General features: G+C 43.0%; 1 protein-coding gene across 2 annotated transcripts in view; it reads left to right on the forward strand.

The window, feature by feature from the left end:
- FYN (FYN proto-oncogene, Src family tyrosine kinase) overlaps window positions 1-23,017 on the forward strand; it is a 207,837-nt gene that overhangs the window by 75,815 nt on the left and 109,005 nt on the right. For both annotated transcript variants that reach the window (XM_059941396.1, XM_059941394.1), the window contains exon 3: window positions 13,607-13,676. The gene's annotated coding sequence lies outside the window, so the exon portion shown is untranslated. The remainder of the gene's footprint in view (window positions 1-13,606; window positions 13,677-23,017) is intronic.

Raw genomic sequence — 23,017 nt, forward strand, 5'->3', positions numbered from 1 at the left:
TGTTCCCAGAGACCAAATTTGACTCTCCAGTGCCTAACAGAGTTGCTTGGAGCATGACAGACACTCAATAAATGGTTGGTGAATGAATATATTGACAAAGCCAATATATTGGCTGAAGTTGAAGATGTATAATATTACCCATTGCATAGGGTTACCACGAGGACAAAATAAGATAATAATATATACAAACATAACATATATATATATATATATATATATATATATATGTTACACATATAACATGCTCAGTAAATGCTCTTTTCTCCTCTTTTGTCTTGGTTCAGTTAGACCACCCGCCTGTGGTTTTGCTGCCAAGTGTGTATGTCTCTCCATTTATTTTGATATGATGCACAGAATGTAATACATTTTGTGATATGGTTGTATTACCATATTACATGCTGCACATGTGATTGAAAGAAATTTTTTTCACCAAATAATACTACGTTATGATGCCTGTATTAGTTTGCTAGGCTGCCATAACAAAGCACCACAGTCTGAGTGGCTTAAACAACAGAAATTGATTTTCGCACAGTTCTGAAGGCTGGAAGTCTGACAAATCAACGTGTCAGCAGTGTTGATTTCTTCTGAGGTCTTTCTCGTTGGCTTACAGATGGCCGTCTTTTCCCCTAATCTCTTCGTCTTATGAGGACCCCAGTCATGTTGGATTAGGGCCTTACCCTAGGACCTCATTTTAACTTAATTACCTCTTCAAAAGCCCTGTCTCCAAATACAGTCACATTCTGAGGTTGTACTGGGGGTTAGGACATCAACATATGGGAAAAGGGAGGCACATTTCAGTCCATATCAATGAATGCCTTTGATATTTTTCCCTTTTATTTCATTAAAGAAAATGCTGGTCACAACCAACTAAGTTGAATTTTCTGACCCCCTAAATTGATTAGAGACCACAGAGTAAAAGGAACTACGGTGGTGGGTTGTGTTGGTTTACCAGGTTAGTGTGAAATTGGCACCAGCACTGGGACTGGCCGCTGATTGCAGAGACAGCCCTAGAAGCTCAAACACAAAAGGGAGCATAAGGTCAGAGTGGGCAGCCTTCTGCAAACATACAGCAAGTTCCTTAGCTCGGGTCAACAAAAGTTTTCTGTAAATGGCCAGACAGTAAGTATTTTTGACTTTGCAGGCCATATGGTCTCCACTGAGACAGCTCTGCTTTTGTATCATGGCAGCAGCCAGAGACAATACATGAACTAATGGGTGTGGCTGTGTTCCAATGCAACTTCATTTATAGACTCCAAGATAGGAATTTCATAGAATTTTCACATGTCACGAAATATTCTTTAGGTTTTTTTCCCCCCAGCCATTTAAAAATGTAAAAACCATTCTTAGTTCATGGGCTGTGCAAAAGCAGTCGAATCAACCCACCAGCTGTAGTTTGCCTACCCTGCCCTTTCTGGTACAGCCAAGTCATCTAGCTGAAAGGCTCTCAAGAAATTGGCCTGGGTGCTTTTTCCTCAGTCCACTTAAATTCTAAACTGATTATAATGCTTGACTCTTGTGATTTATCTATATTTCCAAATGGAAAATCTCTGTGGCCACTCATGATAAAAAATGACTTTACCTTTTAAATTTTTTTTATTGGAGTATAGTTGCTTTACAATGTTGTGTTAGTTTCAGGTGTACAGCAAAGTGAATCAGTTATACGTATACATATATCCACTCTTTTTTAGATTCTTTTCCCATATAGGTCATTACAGAGTACTGAGTGGAGTTCCCTGTGCTGTACAGTAGGTCCTTATTAAAAAATGACTTTAAAAGCAAATGTTATTTTCTTACCAGAGAGAACTTTAACTGGGGATGTAGAAACCTCCTTAAATGATCCACAAAATCGTCGTTTGTCAGATAGTGAAGAGTAGAATCAGCATCAGAAAGTCTGCACAAAAACAATAGAGTTTGAATCTAAGGGGTCTCCTTTGGGAAGCCAATATTCGGGGAAATGGAATCGCTGAGGAAAGTCCCAGGTGTCCTCGTGGCACATGGAGTCTCCTCCATACAGCTCGACTGCGTGGTCCTGGTCCCCATGCTCACCTCTCAGGGTGAGTGAGGTCTCTCTCATAGGAACTCTATACCCTCCGCAGTCCCCTCGCACACGATGCTCTCCCAGCTCAGAAGGTAGGCCACAGTGAGACCCTCTCTCACTCCCTGTGGAGGCTGCCAGCAGCCCAGGATGCTGTGTAAGTGCCCAAGTAAATCTCCCTACCAGAGGGTCCCAGAGAACAAAGCATCTGAGAAGACAAGAGTCTGGCCATATGGTTTCTGTGCCCCCAGGGATGTATTTTAGTGGTGGCCAGAGCAGTTGTGCATAGCCCATGTCTAATGATGACAGGCCAGCCCCGCACAGACTCTGAGCAGCTGCTGAGGTTGAGCTACCCTCAGAACTGGAGACAGAATTCTCTCTCCATCCATGTGATGCTGCAAGATCAGGACTCTGCCCCGTGACCATGTGTATCCAAGTGGGAATCTGAAGAGCCCAGAAACGGACAAAGGCAGGAATGGTGTCCTGGGAGTTATTTTCAGTATTACAGGCTGTCGAGTGGAAACTATACATTTATCCACAGCAAGGCTTAGAGGCAAACTGAGCCGTTGTTGCCCCCAGGGGCAGGCCCGAGCTGATGTCTTGGGGTGACTCTGAAGGGGGATGGAGCACCTACTGTGTGTCACATAGAGATCACCTTTATCCTCAGGGCTTTCCCCTCCAGAGATACTGCAGACAGTAAACCAAGGCCCCAGGAAGCTGTATTTTAATCGACGTGAAAAATTGGGCTTGAATATCCAGATTTTCGCCTTAAAAAATCAGTCAGATAAAATTAAAAAGATTTGTGTTATTTTATTTTGAAACTGTTTACTTCATGCCATCCTAACATACAGTAATAAAATAACTTTGGCATGACAGTCATCTTAAGTGAATAAAAAACCCAATGAAATGAAATGGCACTTTTAAGCTTTTAGCAAAGCAAATTTTTGAATTATCTTGCTTAAATTAAATTGCTGTGCTCTTTTGCTTTCAGTACTTACAAGAGCTCTGTTTTGTCTCTGGTTTCACTGCCTTAACCACTGAGATTTTTTTTTAATTGAAGTATTAACATGCATACAGAAAAGTACACACATTGTTAATTGCACTGAAAATGAATTTTCACCAAGTGCATACTCCCCCGTAACCGGGAGCCAGATGGAGGAAGAACGTCACCCAAGCCCCTTAGACCCCTTCCCAGTCCCAAACCAACCCCACTCCCACCAAAGGTAACTATTATACCATGGTTTCTAACATAGGTTGAATTTGTCTACTTTGAACTTTATATAAATAAAATCTCAAGGATGTATTCTTGTGTCTCTTTCAACATTACATTTGGGAAATTAACCCATGTTGTTATGAGTTGTAGTTTGTTCGTTCTCATTGCCGTGTAATGCATTGTTTATTGTAAATTTATTTATCCCTTCTATTGCACATGGGCTTTGGGGTGGGTTCCAGTTTGGGGCTATTGCAGACAGTGCTGCTAGGAACACTCCTGTACATGTCAGTGGGTGAGTATCCTTAACGTTGCTGAGGACGGATTCCTTGACGGCGAGATCCTGGGTCATGGGACGTAGGTATGTCCAGCTCTAATAGATCCTGCCGGGTTTCCACAGTGTCTTCATCAATTTACACTCTCACCAGCACTGTATGAGAGTTCCAGTTGTCCCATGTCATCACCACTTTGTGGGTTTTGTCTCTGTCATTTTGGCCTATCTGGTAGGTGTGTATTGGTAAGGCATTGTGATTTTAATTTAGTTTTCTTCGATGACTAAACTAGAGCATCTTCTTACATGTTTATTGGCCATTTGGATTTCCCTTTTTGTGAAACTTCTTCTCAAGTTTTTGCCCATTTTTATATTGGGTCATCTGCCTTTTCCTTATGGGTTTGTAGGAGTTCTTTGCTGGATTTATATATTGAAATTATCTTCTCCGCTATGTGGCCTACCTTTTGACTCTGTTGATATCTTTTGATAAAGAATTCTTAATTTTAATACAGTCCAACTTACTTTTTTCCTTCATGGTTAACACTTTCTTGTATTCTGTTTTTTAAACATCTTTACCTGTCACAAGATCTGAAGGTATTCTTTGTTTTCTTCTAAAAGTTTTATTATTTTACCTTTCACATTTATTTCCACCATCCATCTGGAATTGACTTTCACATGTAAGGTAGAGATTAAGAATCATTTTTTTCATATGGGTACGCAGTGTATTCATTTCCTAGGGCTACCGTAACAAAGTACCGCAAACTGGGTGGCCTAAAACAACAGAAATGTATCCTCTCATAGTTCTGGAGGCCAGAACTATGAAATCAAGGTGTGGGCAGGGTCATGTTCCCTCTGAAGGCTCCAGGGAAGAATCGTTCCTTGCCTCTTCCTAGCTTCTGGTTGTGGCTGGTAATCCTTGACGTTCCTTGGCTTGCAGCTGCGTTGTTCTGATCTCTCCCTCTGTTGTCACGTGGACTTCTTCCCCTTGTGTTTCTCTGTGTCTAAACTTCCTTCTTATAAGGACACTGGTCGTAATGGATTTAGGGCCCACCCTAATCCACTATAACCTCAATTTAACTAATTACATCTTCAGTGACCCTATTTCCAAATAATGTCACATTATGAGGTCCTGGGGGGGTTAGGACTTCAATATATCTTTTGGGGGAACACAATCAACCCACAGTACCCAGTGAACCCAGTGCCATTTATTGAACTTCAGTGTCATCTTTGTCATAAATCAGGTGATTATCTGTGTAGGTCCATTTTGGGACCTTCTTTTTTGTTCTATTGGTCTCATTGTCTATGACACAGATACCACACTGTCTTAATTACTGTTATTTTATAATGAATCTTGGTATCTGATAGAGTAAGTCTTCCAGCTTTGTTGTTGTTCTTCAAGATTATTTTGTTTTTTGGCACTTTGCATTTCCATATGCATTTTAGAATCTGCTTGTCAATTTCTACCAGAAAAAAAAAACTGCTATTTTTTAAAATTGAAATTGCATTGAAGATGCAATCTGGGGGAGAACTGACATCTTTAAAATATTGAGACTTTCAGTCCATGTACATGGCATAACCCTCTATTATTTAGGTCTTCTTCAGTTTCTCTCAGTAATGTTTTTAATAGTTTTCAGTGTTAAGGTCTTACACATCTTTTATTGCACTTATTCCTATATATCTGATATTTTTTGATGGAGATTTGTTTTGTTGAAATAAAAAGCAGAGGAAGTGAAGAAAAACTTCTACTGGGTTTACTGTTTCACATTATTAAGGAATTTTCCCATGTTTACCAAGCTTAGCAGGGCTAAGATTTAAGTCGAGGTCTCACTGGATCCAAATAAGAGCTGGGCAAATAAATTAGTTACCTCTTCAAAAGTGCAGTTTTTATTTATTTATTTATTTAAAAATTTTTTAACATCTTTATTGGAGTATAATTGCTTTACAATGGTGTGTTAGTTTCTGCTTTATAACAAAGTGAATCAGTTATACATATACATATGTCCCCGTATCTCTTCCCTCTTGAGTCTCCCTCCCTCCCACCCTCCCTATCCCACCGCTCTAGGTGGTCACAAAGCACCGAGCTGATCTCCCTGTAAAAATGCAGTTTTTAGAAGAGGCGAAGTGGTTCAAAATTTGGGATCCTTGGATGTAGGTAAAATAGGTCCTTGGTAGAGAAAAGGTAGAGGCGTTAGTTCAGCCATGTTGCCACATGGAGAACCGTGGCTGGAAGAGGTATTGAGGACACGATGCAGTTATTGGATGGGATAGGGGTCTAGATCTGAGGTTTTCAGTGTTGAGAACATTAGGGTTTCCCAGAAGTACCAGGTGGGCCAGGAGGATGGCCAAGGTGGTAGTGTTTTGAGTCCTTTCCTCCTTGAACCAGAGCTGTTCTGTTCCACTTTTATCTAGTATGTTGGAGTGTAGCATAAACGTTAGAAATACACATGCACTCACATCTACGTGTGAATACACAAGGTTCTTGTACTAAAAAATAGCTTAAAGACTACCAGACTAGATATTCTTTAACATTCCATTCAGCCCCAGGATTCTGGGATTTTAATATTGTAGCCAGCCCACACTCCAGGGCCTCTGCACACATCATTATTAACCTTGATCTTGGCAGCATTGTGATACTGTGTGCGTATCCCAGGCCTTCCCAGGAGCTACTGCAGAATGTCTGTTTGGAGGGTCTTGAGAGTGGTAATCAGGTTGGAAGAGAGCTGGGGGACTTGTCCAGCTGCATCATAGCAAAGCAGCGTTTTTATTCAGACTCTGGATTGCAAATCACTAGAAACAGCTTCATTTACAAGGAAAATCAGAAATAATTCAAGTACACTACAAAACAGAGTTTCTATTTTATTTTTACCTGATACCTAAGAGATGTGATCACCTGATAGAAACTCACTGCCAGGAAGAAAAGAAAGACATGATTATTATAAATATATACTTCATTTTCATAAGTTTTATAGAACAGAATCTTTTTCCTCCTGACAGTCAACTAATTATTCCAATGGCATTTACTTCATTTATTTCTTTCCCAAATAAACCCTCAGCCTAGAGGTTTAAACATAGCAATCATCATCATTATCATAAATAATAATTATTATGTAATTATTAATATATTGCATATTAATAATGTATAATAAATTATTATTATGTGAAGGAGGAGGAGAAATTATATCACTACTGCTCTTCCGGCTTGAGGTTGATGGAGATTATGGGGAGCCCTAGAGCCCCATCCAACCCCTCCGACCACCCCTTTGCATGACTCAGCCCAACCACCATGCCAGTGAGCCCAAAATAAATACCTCAGAGCCGCCTCTTGGGCAGCTGAAGATAAGCGCATTTGCTGGTTTGGGCGTGCCTTGCTCCACCGTGAGCCTGAGTCCCCCTCATCCTGGCAATGGCTGATGAGAGAGGAGCAGTCAGCCCTTTCTAGTCCGACCTTCCTGCCCTCTCATCCTGCGGTCGGTAACCCCTTTGTGCTGGCCGAGTGGTCTCCATGCTCATCTCTTTGTCTACCCATCACTCTTCTCCTCTTTCCTTCCACTCTTTACTCCCGCTCCAGCAAATAAGAAAACAAACAACAACCACAGCCTTGCTTGAGTATCCCCAACTTGTGGTGGTGAAGCCAGAAGGACCAGGGCCCCTGTAGGCAGGGAAAGCAGATGGGCCAGTGATGCCTTCTCGGAGCACCCCTCTGCCTCCCCCACGAGGGGTGAAGGCCACAGTCAGTCCTAAAGCAGGCTTGGTTTCCTAGGGAACTCTGTTTTCTGCTTCCCATCCTCCTCCCCTTGCGAATGGGCTTTGTTTGCACACTTGCTTGTTTAATGTGCTATCGCACCATTTGGAACTCTTTAGTTTTGCAGACAATTGACTTTGGACTTGACTTGCAGGGAACGCTGTCACGTGCCCAGCTTGCGCCTCACACTGCACAGGACAGGACAGCCGTAGCCGCCGTAGGAGAGCTATGTAAGGGAGGGGAAGTCACCCTCCCTAGCCCCTGCCCCCCCATTCCTTGCTTTTGAAAATAAGACAGCAGGGACTCACACAGCTGTTCCTTAACGGGTAGGCCCTGCAAGTGTGCTGGCTTTATCATCAGCCTGCACCGGCTGGAGGAAGCCTTGCAAGCCCCATTACAGAACTTAGGTCACAGAGGTGAACTGAAAAGGACAAAGCCCTCTGACTCAACAAAATGACGAGAAGTGGCTCCTCTGTGCGAAGCAGTGGGCCAGGCAATGTGTCAGCGGTTCAAAGATTTAGGGTAAGTGCCTGCCCTCAAGGATCTGGCTCTTTCCTGTGAAGCAGACAGTGTGGTAAGGTCTATAGTAGACGTGTAAATGGTGAGATGAATTCCAGTGGAGGAAATCGGACAAGAAATTCAGGGAGGGATTCATATTCGAGTTGGGCTCGAGGGGCAGGTTGGGTCGCCATTCTTGCAGGTGGAGGTAAGGGTGCATGAGAGGGAAGAACAGGGCAGGTGAAGGCCAGGAGGAGGGACAGGTGCTGGGAACAGCAAATGCTTTCGTAAGGCTGGGTGTGAGGGAGGAAAAAGAAATGGGAGATAAGGCCAAGGGGGGTTTGGAATGGAGGTGGGTGGCTTTGAGCACAAAGCTGAAGAGTGTGAGTGTGTGTTAAGTCATTGGTTTTTCTAGCCATGTCACCACCCTGAGGTTCCTTGGGGGTGGCTCATAGGCACTGCAGGAGCAAAGGTCCAGAGCAGCTGCTTCCTTGCCCATGTTGTATACTGGGGTATTGTCTTTCTTTTAAGAGGGTTCCCATTGGCCTGTGCCAGAGACCCATTCTCACTTATCTAGTCTCCATCAGTCTGCAAGTACTTACTGAGAGCCCTGTATGCCTAGCCCTGTACTCGGTTCTGTTGAAAGACAGTGGAAGATTTTGACCCAGTGGCATGGTAGTAAGAGCCACTGGGTCAGCAGCCTGAATTATAATTCCGTCTCTGCCACCCACTCATCATAAATCCTTAGGCAAGTCTCCTGGCCTCGCTGGGACCAGTTTCTCACCTGTGAAGTGCAGGGCTGGGCTGGTAAGTTGTTCCCAGCTGAGACATTTTAGGACCAACATGATCAGTACTATCATCTAGAGTTTTCCTGTGTGTGGACAGAGTAGGAAAGGGAGAGACCAGAGGCAAAGAGGCCACTTAAGAGGTGATGGCAAGAATTCCTGTGAGGTGTCTTAAGAGTCTGAGTGAGGCCTTTTACTTATTCATTCAACAAATGTAATAGTGCCCGCCACTGAGCATTGGGAATATAGCAGCGACCAAAACAAAGTCCCTGTCCTCAGGGTACTTTCTGTCTAGAGAGCTACAGTGGGACTGGAAACAAGGGTGATAGATCAAGAGATGTAGTTTGAAACTCATGACAAGGGTGATAGTCGGAGCTGTGGAAGTATATGAGGTACCAGGGAAGAGAAAGCAAAAAGGTTTGTAGGGAAAGAGAGACCTGAGGTGATGGAACGTCAGGAACATTCTGTGGAAAACCAACTAATGTTTACTCCATAATAGAAGATACATTCTGTATCAAGCCAACGCAACAAACCCATCCCCCAAAAATATCCCATTGTGGTTGAGAAGCTATGACACTGAAGAGAGAATGTCCAGACACCCAGTTCTCCTTGACTATTGACTACATCACTCCTGTATATGAAGCAAAATTACATCAGAGCCATATATGGTTTTATGTAATAGCAGGTCTATTTGGTTTACTCAGAAAGGTCTTTAATAAGTACCAGTGATACGTAAAAGTGGTATGGGTGGCTGCCTAAGGTGCTAGTCCCTCAAATCTTTTCCCAAACCAGCTCGCTCCCGCTCCCTCTCTCTCCCTCTCTGTCTCTCTCCCCCCACCCCTCCTTCTCCCGAAGTTATTGCAGTGGATCCAGAAGCAGATTCTGAGAGCCTCAAGCTTTTCCTTATTTACCCTTCAGTAATTACATATCACAGGTTGTTTTCCCTATTAGAGTCTGGGGCTGAGCAATTAGTCTCCCATTGTTTTTGCAGGAAATGACATCCATGTGACTTCTGCGGAAGCAACTGTTGACCACTCTGGTTAAAAGAATTTGGAAAACGTTCAGAACTTCCTCTGGTTGATCATTTAGACCGACTGATTTAGAAAGCTTTTGGAAATGTGCAAAGCAAATAACGGTTGTCAGAACCGGAAATACTACTGGGTCAGTTCCTGGACAAAATAGGTCTCTGAACTGTTGCTCTGGTCTCTTGATGCACTGACTTGTCTGGAACCTTCACTGTGTGGCTGACTGGTGCCTTGGTATTCTGTTCCTTTTATAATGCTTTATTAGGGACTGATTAGTCAGGATGCTTTCCAGCTGCAGACAATTGACAAGCCAACTTAAGGAGGCCTGTACAATAAGAAACTTATTGGAAGTCTAGTAGCTCTGCAGACTTCAGGGTTGACTGAATGCAAACACCCCTACTCTCCTTCCCTGTGTTTTTTCTGTCTTTGCCCTCCTCTGTGGGCCAGCTTTATGCTTCATTTGGAGCAAGATAGCTACAGAAGTCCTAGGCATCACATCCTACACAACATTCAGAAGGAGGGAATTTCTCCCAGAAGAATGAGGAGAAGCTCCCAGCAAAACGTTCTGCACATCGTGTTGGCCTGAAGAAGGTCACATGCCTATTCTTGAACCAGTCACTTGCACGAGGAACAGGTTTCCCTTGATCAGTGTGTCTCAAACTTCAGCATGCTCACAGATCACCTGGGATCTTGTAAAACAGCTTCTGATTCAGTAGGTTTGGGGTGAGGCCTCAGAGCTGACGTTTCTCAGAAGCTCCCACGTGATGCTGATGTTGCTGCTGGGCACCCTGCAAAGCCTTAGACCCCTCAGGCCCCCACCCCCCCACCTGGGAGTGCTGTCACCTTTTCTCAGGCACTGTGGCTGAAGGAACATGGGGCATCTGTTAGGAAGAAGGAAGAGGGAATGGCCCCATGCAGATGAAAACTGTATTAGAGATCCTCGTATCCAGTGCATAATGAGAATGTTACCTTTAAACAGGAGCCACACGACGTCTATGATATGCATTAGAAGTAAAAAGTAAGTGCCATGCTAAGTGTTGTTGTGTGGGAGCACCTATACGTGCTTACTATGTACTCATGAGGATGTGAACATTGTAATTTCTGAAATAAAAGATTAAACAGTCATGCTGCCCTCTTCATTATCATTCAGCTATTTTAATTTAATACCATATATCTAGTGTGACTCAAAAGGAACAAATTCAAATGAAATAGATTTAAATGTCCCTAAGTATAAAAAGAGTGTGTCAAGTCCGTCCATTGTCCTCTGAGTAGCTATCTCATCCGTCTTAGTTACTGGGGAGGGAGGGTACACCCCGACTTGTCCTACGAGTCACTTGACATGATGTCAGGCATGAAAAATGCTGCTTGCCGGTGTTGAATTTCTGCCAGAGCAAATGGTCACAGTGCCCTAATGCATGGTTTTCAGTGGAGAAAATCATTATGCTCTCTTCATTGAAAAGGAAGAACCATTCTGTTATTTTTCGTGTGCTCTTTTCTTGGCAAAAGGCACACAGGAGTTCTGAGCTGCAGCAATTTTGGAAAAAAGGCTGATAAGACCAAAGGACCAGTGTCCGTCCAGAGGCTGCTCCGTCACAGACTCAGTGGGGCCCGGAGTGGAATATGCCACCAGGCGTTGAGTAAACCCCTCTGGGATGGTCCCCTTGGAGGGGTTGCCATCTCCGACCTCATACGCAAAGACATCATTCAGGAGGGGAGCTGGAATTTCACTGCTCCATCGACTTGACTCGCCTGCTCTGGAACCACAGCTTCACATCTGTGAGACCTGTGGGAAGGCAGAGCAGCTCTTACTAACTGGCCTCACCTATGTTGGTCACCAAAGCACCCGTACTTAGGGGAATCACTGGCTATTCCTTGTCTTTGCAAAGGCCCTGACACTTTGAGAGATTCTCAGCTCCTCTGGACTAGCTGGGGAAAGCTGCTAGGTTCGAAGTTCCACTAAGGCAGGAATTGTGCTCATGTCACACAGACGCCCCATGTATGGGCGGAATGACTGAACAGTCGGTCTGTCCCAGGGAGATCTGTCGGTCAGCCACGCTGACCAAGCATTCACTCTCTAAGGAGAAATAAAAGAGGGGAACGTTTTGTTGCCTAACTTCAGAATTTTATAATCTAAATATACAATGTTTAGGTGTCCCATCTGCATATTTAGAACCTCATAGACTGCCAGACAGAGGTGAAATAATATTAATATTAGCTGAGCCTGTGTTCTACAAGCAAGACTGCACTATTATTCACTGATTGGTTCAAACAATGCTGGCTGAATGTCTTCCTGCTGTGAGCTATGAGGCAGAGCATTCTTCACCGCCATGAGAGGAATACAAAATGGGGAAAAAATAGGGCCTTCCCTTACAACTTAGAGGACTTAGAACTTAAAAAGTAGGATATAATAAGTACATTTAAAGTATCTATATCAAATAAAATATAATTTTTAAAAAGAGAAAAGCAAAGAGGGGTAAGATAATACTAAATTGGGAAAGTCCAGGTAGAAGGGGCTCAAGAAGATGATGAGAGTTACACTAGGCCTTAAAGTGGGGCTCGTGATCTGGAGTCCACAGATGGAATTCTGGGGGAGGGGGTGTCTGTGAACTTGGATGGAGGAAAATTATCTATTTTCACTAACCCTTAATTGAAATCTAACATTTCATCCTGTTATGACAGTAGTATTAGCTATTTGTCACCAGTAGTAATTCTAGGTATTTTCATATTACATTATAGTTACAGATACCCTGAAGTATCATTTATGGCCAACATTACTTCAAAACTACAGTAGTAATTAGACTTTTCCTGGAACTTATTTGAATATTAAGAGAAGCACATCATAATTTTGTTATATGTTTTGATAACTGGATATCAGTATACTTCTTTTGAGTCCTATGCATTTCATGTGTTAACTTCAAGAATTTAAAAACATTATTCTGAGAAACATGTCTCTAGACTGTTATGGAACAAAAAGGTAAAGAGCTCCAGGCTTAGAAAATGGTGAGGCCGCCTACTGGCACTTATGGGACAGAAGACACTCAGAGAAGGGTCTGGAATGCCCACAGGCTGAGGCAGGACTGGTGGCTGGATTCTGCAGCATCTGATGGGAAGATGTGAGGACAGAGCTAAGGCGAGTGGGAGGCCCAGGCTGATATAGTGATAATTTCACAGGTAAACTTGTAGGTGGTGGGAAGCAGTAGAGGTGTTTCCGCTGAGGCTTTAAGTTGTGTTTAAGAAGGAGCAGGATTGGAAGAGAAGGAACTGGAGGCCAGGAGATGGGTTTCTGCAAGGGGTGAAGCTGACCAAACAAGAGTGTAAAGATGAGAATGGAGAGAGGCGGTGAGTTCCAGAGTTGCCATGGGACTCAAAGGTCAGGCTCAGGCCAGGATTTGCAGTGCAGGTGAGCAAGGCCAGCTTAGGCTTCAGGCCTGCATGACCCAGAGAAGGATAATAGCTCCTCACCTTCCCCGAGTGATTGCTGTGCCAGATGCTGTTTTAAGCCTTTCAATGTCATTTATATGTCACTAAATTTATATTACTTAATGCTCATAACAACCCTGTGAGGTTAGTACAGTAATTCCTATCTTTCAGATAATAAAATGAAATCTAGAAAACAGAAGTGAGGGCCTCGCAGCCAGCAGGGGAGAATGGAGTGTATTGCTGAAAGAAAGAGGAAAGAGGAATTGGTTTTGGGGGGGAAAAAAGGTTATGGGTTCAGCTTTAGATATCTTTGCATTGTTCTCTTATCTTCAATTATTTTAAAAGGCTAAAAATTCAAATAAAGTATTTATAAGCACAGTTTCTGGTTTATTTCATTGTCCAGATTGTTATTTGTTTGTTATTAGTGAGTGCTGAGTCAATTTGTAAATTGGTTTCATCTTTCCTGTGAAAAACAAAGAGGAATCTGGCAGTAAGAGTGTGGTACATTGATGGGTTCCCAAAACAAGGAAGATGTTGTGGTTTCCAGAAGGGAAACACAATATATATTAAATTACTTCTGCCTAATGATGCAGTTTTCCTTTTGTTGTGGTATTTTTCAGGACCAGTCCAGCAGCTGTATTAGAAGACATGTGGTATATATAAAGTTTGTGATCGTTGGGGGAAATTTTGGTAAGTGTCGCTGCATTTATTTCTGATACCTTGTGAAGTAAATGTTGCTCATAAAGGGAAACCATGGCCTTGTTCTGTGCATCTTTTAAACCTGTACTACACTTGACAAAAATGGATTTTATAATTAAATGTGACGTTCAATTGGTGTTTTCTGACAGTATGACATCTTTTTCTTGTCATTGCTGATGTTATTAAGCAATATGGGGTTTTCTAAGATATAATAATAAGTCTAGATTTTAGGAAACCTTCCAGATACAGGATAAAGAATACCCTGGACCATTTAGCTTATGTTCTTAGCCACTCATGGAATGTGAGAGTAATAAACTTGCAAACCAAAAGAATAAAAAAATGTTTTTAAGTTTCCAAAGCAGAGAGATCCTTCTGGTCTATATGTTGAAATGAGAGAGAAACAGGCAGTTAGCTGCTTGGGGAATGGGACATGCAAGGGAGTTAAGAATCCAGCATGCCTGGGACCCAGCCCACCAACCAGCATAACAGCGGCCTGAGACCAGGAACATTAAATTCAGCAAACACCCAGAAGACCTTGCTAGCAGTAGTCAAAAGGACAGGAGACTTGGGTTAAAACTCAAGTTCTACACTTACCGGTTGTTGTATAACCTCTCTGAGCCTCAACCTCCTTGTCTGTAAAATGAGGCTTATAATGTTACCTACCTCAGAGTGTTGTTGTCAGAATAAAACAAACTAGGTAGTGCTGGGGCACCATGAGTGCTCAATAAAGCAGTTATTCTTTTTTTTTAAATTTATTTTATTGAAGTATAGTTGATTTATATTTTAAATATAAAATACATTCAATATTTTATTGAAGTATAGTTGTGTTTATTTCTGCTGTACAACAAAGTGATTCATATATATATATACACATTCTTTTTCATATTCTTTTCCATTACGGTTTATCACAGGATATTGAATATAGTTCCCCGTGCTCTACGGTAGGACCTTATTGTTGATCCAGTCTATATATACTAGTTTGCATCTGCTCACCCAGTCTCCCAATCCATCCCTCCCCCTTGGCAACCACAAGTCTGTTCTCTATGTCTGTGAAAAGCAGTTATTCTTGACAACAGAACACCCTTGTTTGGAAACTGGACATTTGCCATTGAGGTCAGGCCAGCAAAAGGTGTGAGTATCTTCCAGCAGGAGGGCCGCTGGGAAGGGGCTGGTCACACCCCATTTGCTATCACAGGGGGCGTCACAGCTGGTCGCCACAGTCCCTCCTGCAGCGTCCACTGCATAGCAATGTCCCCAAGACCTTTGCCATCTACTCTAACCCTCTCAACCCATTCTTTTTTTTTTTTTTTTTAATTTATTTATTATTTATTTTTGGCTGTGTTGGGTCTTTGTTTCTGTGCGAGGGCTTTCTCTAGTTGCGGCAAGCGGGGGCCACTCTTCATCGCGGTGCGCGGGCCTCTCACTATCATGGCCTCTCTTGTTGCAGAGCACAGGCTTCAGATGCGCAGGCTCAGTAGTTGTGGCTCACGGGCCTAGTTGCTTCGCGGCATGTGGGATCTTTCCAGACCAGGGCTCGAACCCGTGTCCCCTGCATTAGCAGGCAGATTCTCAACCAATGCGCCACCAGGGAAGCCCTCAACCCATTCTTAAACCAGCTTAGCTAATTTAACTTCCCTTCCTGCCACCTTTGCAGCCAGGTGCAATCACATTGTTTGAGCTTTGTTCGGTTTTGGAGTTAAAGTTATTTTGAACCAAAATAACGAGAAGAAGAAGAAGGGTTGGGAGGAGATGGTACCCTTGGTTTAGGCTTCAGTTACCATGTTGAGGCTTTCATTTCCAAACCTTTCTTTGGACTTTTTGTCTATGCTTATTATGCAGCCTTCACAGAGATCCAATTATTGGAAGGAAATTTTTGAGCTTTGACCAAAAGAATTTGGCTTTGGGGTGGAGCCTTTACCTGTGGTTGGAGAGAATCAACCATATCGGCTGATGGTTAAGATCGGGTGTCTGGAGGTGACAACCCTCCAGTTTCAGGGGATCAAAGAGATGGACATGGCCTCAGGGGTTGTCTGGCCCAAGCTCCCACCAACCAAAAAAAACCCTTTTCTCCAGAATTCTTGACAGAGGGGAATTCACATTCTCTCAAAGGTGGGGTTTGCTACTGCACAGAGGCGCTTTCTCCAATTAAAAAGCGATTCAGGGCACAGGGAAATTTAAGGGGGTGAGAAAATTGTGCTAGATCTTGATTGTAGTGGTATTTATACAACTGTAGGTTTTGTGAAAACTCACAGGACTATACAATAGAAAAGGAGAATTTTGCTGTAGTTAATTACACCTTAATTTTTTAAATGGGAAAAAAATGAGCAATCAGATACCTGGACATTAGGTCAAATTGTTAAAGAGGGAAGGAGAGAGTAGGAGGGAGGAAAGAAAAGCGATCTGGTCCTTCTGTTGAGCTACAATATGTGGTCAAGGGAACAAGGACTTGGTCTTCTTACTTCCTGTCATTTCAGCGTCTGGACAGAGACTGCCACCTAGAAGGCCTGTGATAAGTATTTATTGAATTGCTGACTTCCCTGAGTCACTCTGTAAGCAGATAGAGACAAGTGCACTCACTTTCCCACACACCAGCCCACCAGATGTTTGAAGATGTTCTCCTTCCTCATTCTTCTTCTCTGGGCTGAACTTACCATCTCCGTTCTTTGACTCTTTGTCTCCTGATGTTATTTTCCTTTCCCTCCCCACCCGGCGCCTCTTCTTGAGGAAGCATCGGCTTTACCACTCCCTACACGAATGGCCCAGTGCTAGAAACGCAGCCCCCGAGGGGGTGTGGCCCGGGAGGAGTACAATGGGTCCTCGCTTCTGTAGATGGTGTTGATAGACACCAATCCTTATCCCCTTCCATACTGAGGGCCTGGTAACTGGATCGTGACGGATTTCTTACCAGTCGTCTTCTAAGAATGGAGCTCCTAAAAGTAGGGAGGTTAGCAGTCCAAGAGATCAGGTGGCAGCAAATTCGTCCTCATGAATGTCTTAACTGAAATGAGGCCAGGCCCTGCCACCCCTAGTTTGAAACAGCAGTGGTGCTGTTTATAAATCTTTCGGGGTAGTACTATATTACAGATCCTGATTCTTCACTGTGAGTCATAGGAAGTTAGAAATTCTGAAAATTAAACTTGTAGGTGCCTTGAAAAATCTAGATTTTTTTTCCTGGCCATGCCAGGGAGAGATATATAAATAGATAAATAGAGAGGGAGCAGTAGTTCTCAACCTGGGTTGTTTTTGTCCTCGCAGAGGACATTTGGCAATGTCTGAAGAAATTTTTGGTTGCCACACTGGAGGGAGGGGAGGGGTGTGTGCTACTGGCATCTAGTGGGTGGAAGCTAGAGATACTGCTAAAGACCCTAAGATGCACAGGACACCCGTCTCCACACACACACAGAAATGATCCAGCCCAAGATGTCAATAGTGCTGAGGCTGTGAAACCGCTATGGAAATAATAATAATAATAATAATAATCAATGCCTAAAGTACTCATTATTTTGAAGGTTTAAAATTTTTAATATTTTGACATTTAATTAAATGTAAATATATAACTAGAAAACATAAATTTGTTCAGAGAATCACAGAGCTGAAAGGGCCCCTACATTACCACTGATTCCAAGCAAGATCTGATCTAAATGAATTCAGACAGATGGGTGTCTGCAGACTTATACTGAGGACTGTCAACTAAAGCTAGAAGCAAGACTCACACAACTTGATCGCAGCATTCACACAAAAGACATTGTCTCGTATTTTAAATTTCAGCCCCAGCTTCTTCAGATGTGTTTGTCTTCAGATGACCTCTGAGATGAAATGGCATTTCAGTCTGGGCTAGTCCATCCTTTTGAATCAAGGGTGTGATTCTGGTGTGATGAAAATGTGCTTAGGGAGGAGAGAGATCTCATTACAGATGATTGAGATTGGGTATTTTGGTACACAGGACTGTTTATTTCCATCAATTTTCTAGTGACACTACAATCTGGTTTAACCGGGAGTTGTTGAGAGCTTGTGTAGCCCAATATGGCCACATTTGCTGAAGCAGGGAGATTAAAGCAACATATGTCAAGTTGTGATATAGGACAATCCACTTGAAAAGATTGTAATTATAGGGCCTATTTCGGGAGGGTAACTGTGCTTTTTGTGAGGTATATTTTGGGATCCACTAACCCAGCTTCAGGGCCAGTAATATCTTCCCAGAAAGGGTGTGGTTATGTGCTTGTGGACATAAATATTTTCTTACCAAAAGCTTTGGTATTTGGTATTTTCCTTTGACTTTACTCCCCTTCATTTTTCTTTTTCTGATAATCTTTCCTCTTGCAAGAATGCTATGAAAATGCGTTCTGGAAAGCTGGAGAAGAGAAGGATAAAAGATCTCATTTAGATGGCCGAGCCCAGAGATTTAGGGACTTTACGTTATCAGTCTGCTGTTTTTAAGATGAATAGAATTTGGAGGAATGTGCCAAAGGTAATAGTAAGCAGAGTCAAGGGAAACTATAAAAACACCATGTTGGGGCAAAATATTTTAATGTAAAGATCTGTAGCAAAACTACACATTTATAGCTGCTCGTTTCCAGCACCCCCTCTCCAACCCATGGGTAATTCTCATGAGCTTGTTTCAGCGCTCTTTGCCTAATGACCTGGAGTGGGTGTCTGCTTTCGCTTTTGTTCTTCAAGGTTTGTGCCTTTGCCCTGCTCTGCCTCTGGCGCGTCAGGTGGATCCCTGGGGGAGTGGGGAGCGGGGGCTTCCTGCCTAGCTCTCCAGGTGGCTCCCACACACTAACCTGTGTGAACCGAGGCTCCATTCTCCCCTTTGTCAGGGCATACAGGTTGCACGCAGCAGCCCTGCCCAGCCTCTCAGATTCCCTTCCGTGAGAGCCACTGAAAGCTATAAAGAACAGAGCAGTACGACACGTTGAAAGTCAGCTCTGTGCATGCTGGCCCTGCTCTGGCGTGCGTAAGAACAGAAGCACCACATTCTATAGCCTTGTACTTTTGATCTTTGAAGTAATTCGCACAATCGTTTATCTCTTTCTCACGAAGAGAAGTGTTCTTCTCCTTCCAGGCTAGTTTTGGTGCCATCCTAAACCAGGTTCTTTGAAGCTGCTTTGAGGCTGCCCTCCTGCTTGTCTGCTCCAATAGCCCACGTACTTAGAATTCACTCTAAAACGCACACTGTTGTGCGGTTTTTACCTGCAGCAACACGTAAATCAGAATTTCCCGCTTGTGGAAGGGAAACGTTTTCAGAATAAGTAGCTGTCGTGTATTCTAGTACACGACTGGAGAGCTGACCCTGTGTAATACATCCCACCTGCGATCCAGGTGGTGGGACCCAGCCCTGCCCCTGACTGACAGGCTGCCCACGTGAACGCATGTTATGATACCACTTGTATAACCAGCTTAGGTTCGTAAGAAGCTGCTGCACACTTGCCCCTCCCAAACCACCTCTTAGGTGGTGGAGCAGGTGTTATGCCCAGCTATAATCTGAGGCTCAGAGACTTTAGCCTGTGTCTCAGGCAGGGGGCGTTTGGGAGTGTGGGCACGTTTGTTGTCCTGCCCTCCAAGAGTAAGTCACTGTTGACATGTTGGAGACAGGGGGTGGGGCAGGGGTGGTAAATGTGCTGCCGTGTCTGGGACAGCCCTGCCCGGTGCAGAATTGTCCCTGGCACAGCGTTCATTGCACGCTTACTCAGAAGCACTGCTCTGAGGTTGCATGGCTGCCGGGCAACAGAGCTGAGCTCGTACCCACTCCCTCTGAATCCAGGATCTCTATGTCCCTCTCCACATTAAAGGCATCACGGAATTAATCCCCACTTCTCTGGGAGTGCTCACTGAAGTAAAATTGAACTCAGAATGGCTCTTCCTCAGATTATGCCATTGCTTGCTGTACACACCAGAGCTCAGGTGCGGCACACTCCAGGGGAAACAGCCTCTCTGAGACCTCAGTGGCCCAGCCTACCAGCACCCTGTTCCTGCCGTTCCTCTAGCAACGCCCAGTGCAGGTGGAGACAGAGAGTGCTATCTTTGGAAGAGATCAAAGAGGATGCTCCACCCAAAGCCTTTGATCCAATCTTACTGGCTTACAAACCATCCAGAGGGGCAATTAGGTATCAATCTCAGGAGTTTTTGATAAGATATCTTAGGCTTCATATCTACCTGGTATGCTTCTACAGCCTGTTGGAGCTTTGTTTAAAGTTTGGTTTTGATGTCAGCCAACAAAGAAGCCAAACAGTGGCTACATCAGTTTGAGTGAGCACACATGAAATTTATTAAAGTGGTAAAAATAAAACCATGTTGAATGAAAAGGCACACAGTGAAGCTGACCTGAATATAAAGGTTGAAGGGATTATGAAAAGGGGAGGAAGCGACAGTATCTGATCTTTTCTTTTTTTTTTTTTTCTTTTCTGGTTTTTTTTTTTCCCCCTTTTTCCTCTTCCAGTTTCTATCTCAATTTTTTATTTTGAAAATTTTCAAACCTACTGGTTTGAGAGAATGATAAAACAAATACCAGTTGTTCTAAATTTGCCACATTTGCCTTCTTTATTCCCTCTTCCAATTACATATATGTAATATATATAATATGTAACATATGTGTAATATACAATATATATTATATATAGTATACATTATAGAAATTTTTGCTACACCATTTGGAAGTTGCAAACACCTTGACACTTTAAATAGTTCACCGTGTATATTCTAAATCTAAGGACTTTCTTCTATATAACTACAATACTATTAGCTAGTAAGAAATTTAACAATAATTCTATAATATTATCTAATATCCAGTCGATATTCAAACTTTCCCAGTGGTCCCTGGCTGGCTGTGGTATAAAATGTCTTGCCTTCTGGGCTTGTCTGTTTCTTCACAGTGTTTTTTAACTTGCTCCTTACTTCCTAAAAATTGTTAGATCTATAGGCTTGTTATTAGATGCAGGTTAAGCCTCTTTCGTCAAGAATACTTCATAGGTAGTATTGCATGCTTGATATTACATCACATCAGGAGGCAGATGATGTCAACTTGTCCCACCATCCACAGTGCTAAGTTTGATCTCACAGATCAGGTGGTAACCAGACCTCACCAGTGTCCAGATATACTTTGAGTCAGTAAGGCATCTATGGGCTGGTACCTGGGTCCTTTGTCAACATCCTGTCCCCCACCCACCTTCAGTCCAGTGCTTTGAGTATCGATGAATAATCCTCACCTGCAGCAGTTATTACACTGGGATAGTGTCTGATATTTTTCACCCTTTGCTTTCACTTCCTCAGTTCTTTATAGCGAATGATCTAGGGCTTCATATTTTTCAGTGATGATTTTTAAGCCACTTCCTTGGTAGTCAGTTATCTTTTGCTGTGATAATAGATTATGCTAAACATTTTTATTTCTCACCTTCAGAATAAGGAGGAGTAACTTTAGCAGAGCATTTAATACATACCAGGACCACACAGACTCCTTACCTATAGAACTCCTTTCACTTTCTTCTCTCACAACAGCTCAGACTAGCAAGCGAAGTGACTTGCTCAGGGTCACCCAGCTCCCACGGTGGAGCCAACATCAAGCAGATCTGTCAGGCTTAGAGCCAGGGTTTTCCACTCATTCGTGTTCCCTCCGACCTCCAACCCTGGCTGTATCTCTCACCCCCACAGTTCTTGCCTTACATGAATGCCTGCCTGACTGGTAGGTCCATAAACAGGGAAAGTCAGTGAGGGCAGGGCTGTGCAGCTGGAGAAACACAAGCCATCCACACCTACAACGGGCAGGTGCTACTGGGTCTCTGACAGATGTGGGCCCAGCACCACCAGAGATCTCGACCTGTGTGTTAACCATTTCAACTTTTTAATGTTGGCAGCTAATTAATATATTCTGATACTTTTCAGCCAAGTTGCCAATTTTCGGCACCAGCACCGCTGCTGACTGAGGCTGCCTTGAGTCAGTCATGGCTTTGCTTAGAAATGGAATTCATTGTCTGTCTGTTTGCTTATTTGTTTTTAACACCCTCTTTTAAACAGATATTAATATTCTTGAGATGTGATACTGTTTTGATTTGGGGGGGTGTCTGATTTTTGAAGAGGGAAAGTTGGGCTTCATGGAAGTATTCTTCAATTGATACATTATTATTATTTTTTTTTTTTCCACTGAGTCAACACAGTTTATCACTGAACTGCACTTTCACTTTCAAACAGACTATTTCAAAGAGCTGGAACAAGTGTGAGGTGGGAGTTGGGGGAGGGACAGGTGCCCCTCAGGAGCCAGGACCCCCAGCTGGCTTCCCCGGGCCAGGGCAGGGGAGGGAGCATCAGGCCATTCAGTCTCCAGGCGCCAGCTCTCCACGTGCACATGCACAGCAAGCCAGCAGCTCCTCACGCATAAACGCAGACATGCTTAACAAAAATGGGATTTCTTAACCAGCACAATAGTAGATGTTTTGTCTGTAGCTTTGAAGGAAAGCAAATACATTTTGCTCTGAATATCATCCTTAGAGTTTTTCTTTTTCAAATTGTTCTCTGAGTCCTTGCAGGGCGATGAAGTTTTTCTGTTTCACCCACCTTGCACTCTGTGTTCTCTGTGTATATTTAACTGTGTTAACGAGTCACAGAAGAACCTGTAAACTTGTTCCCGTGAGAAGAACCGAAGCAGAACTGACAGATAAATAGCAGCACTTCTCAGGATGGGCCTCAGTTGTTGTAGTGCTGGCTGAGGGTGAAGACCTCCTAGGTTAATTCGAATTGTTTTTAGCAGAATTATTCTTAAATTGGGAGTGATGGGGAATGATTGCAGGTAAAGACCTTCTGTGGTCTTACTTCATCTTGCAGGAATTTAGTCCTGCCCTCCCATTTTACAGATTAACGACCTGAGGCACAGAGAGATTGAGTCATACCCAGGTCAGACCTAATTAGCCTGGGTCTCTTGTGATTGCACCTCACGTTTACTAAAACTAAAATTTTCAGTCAACAAGTAGTAACCGTAATGCTTCACCCTGTGTATCATCTCATTGTCCACAATGATTATTTCCATCCAAACCCTCTGTGACCCAGGTTCCCACCACCAGTAATGTTTAACAGGTGAAGAAATGAAGGTCCAAATCAGTGTTGTTCAAACATAGAGATAGAAGACAAGGAACATGTATAATTATAATTTTCTAGTAGCCATGTTAAAAGAAAGTAAAAAGAAACAGATGGAATTAATTTTGATAGTGTACTTTAACCTAATATATATCTAAAATATTATCATATCGCCATGAAATCAGTATTAAAAATTATTGGAATTTTTTTGTACCAAGTCTTTGAAATCTCAGTGTGTACTTTACACTTAACAGCACATCTCAGTTTAG

Source organism: Balaenoptera ricei, chromosome 12, assembly GCF_028023285.1.
Source record: "Balaenoptera ricei isolate mBalRic1 chromosome 12, mBalRic1.hap2, whole genome shotgun sequence".
In the NCBI taxonomy this organism is placed as follows: Eukaryota; Metazoa; Chordata; class Mammalia; order Artiodactyla; family Balaenopteridae; genus Balaenoptera; species Balaenoptera ricei.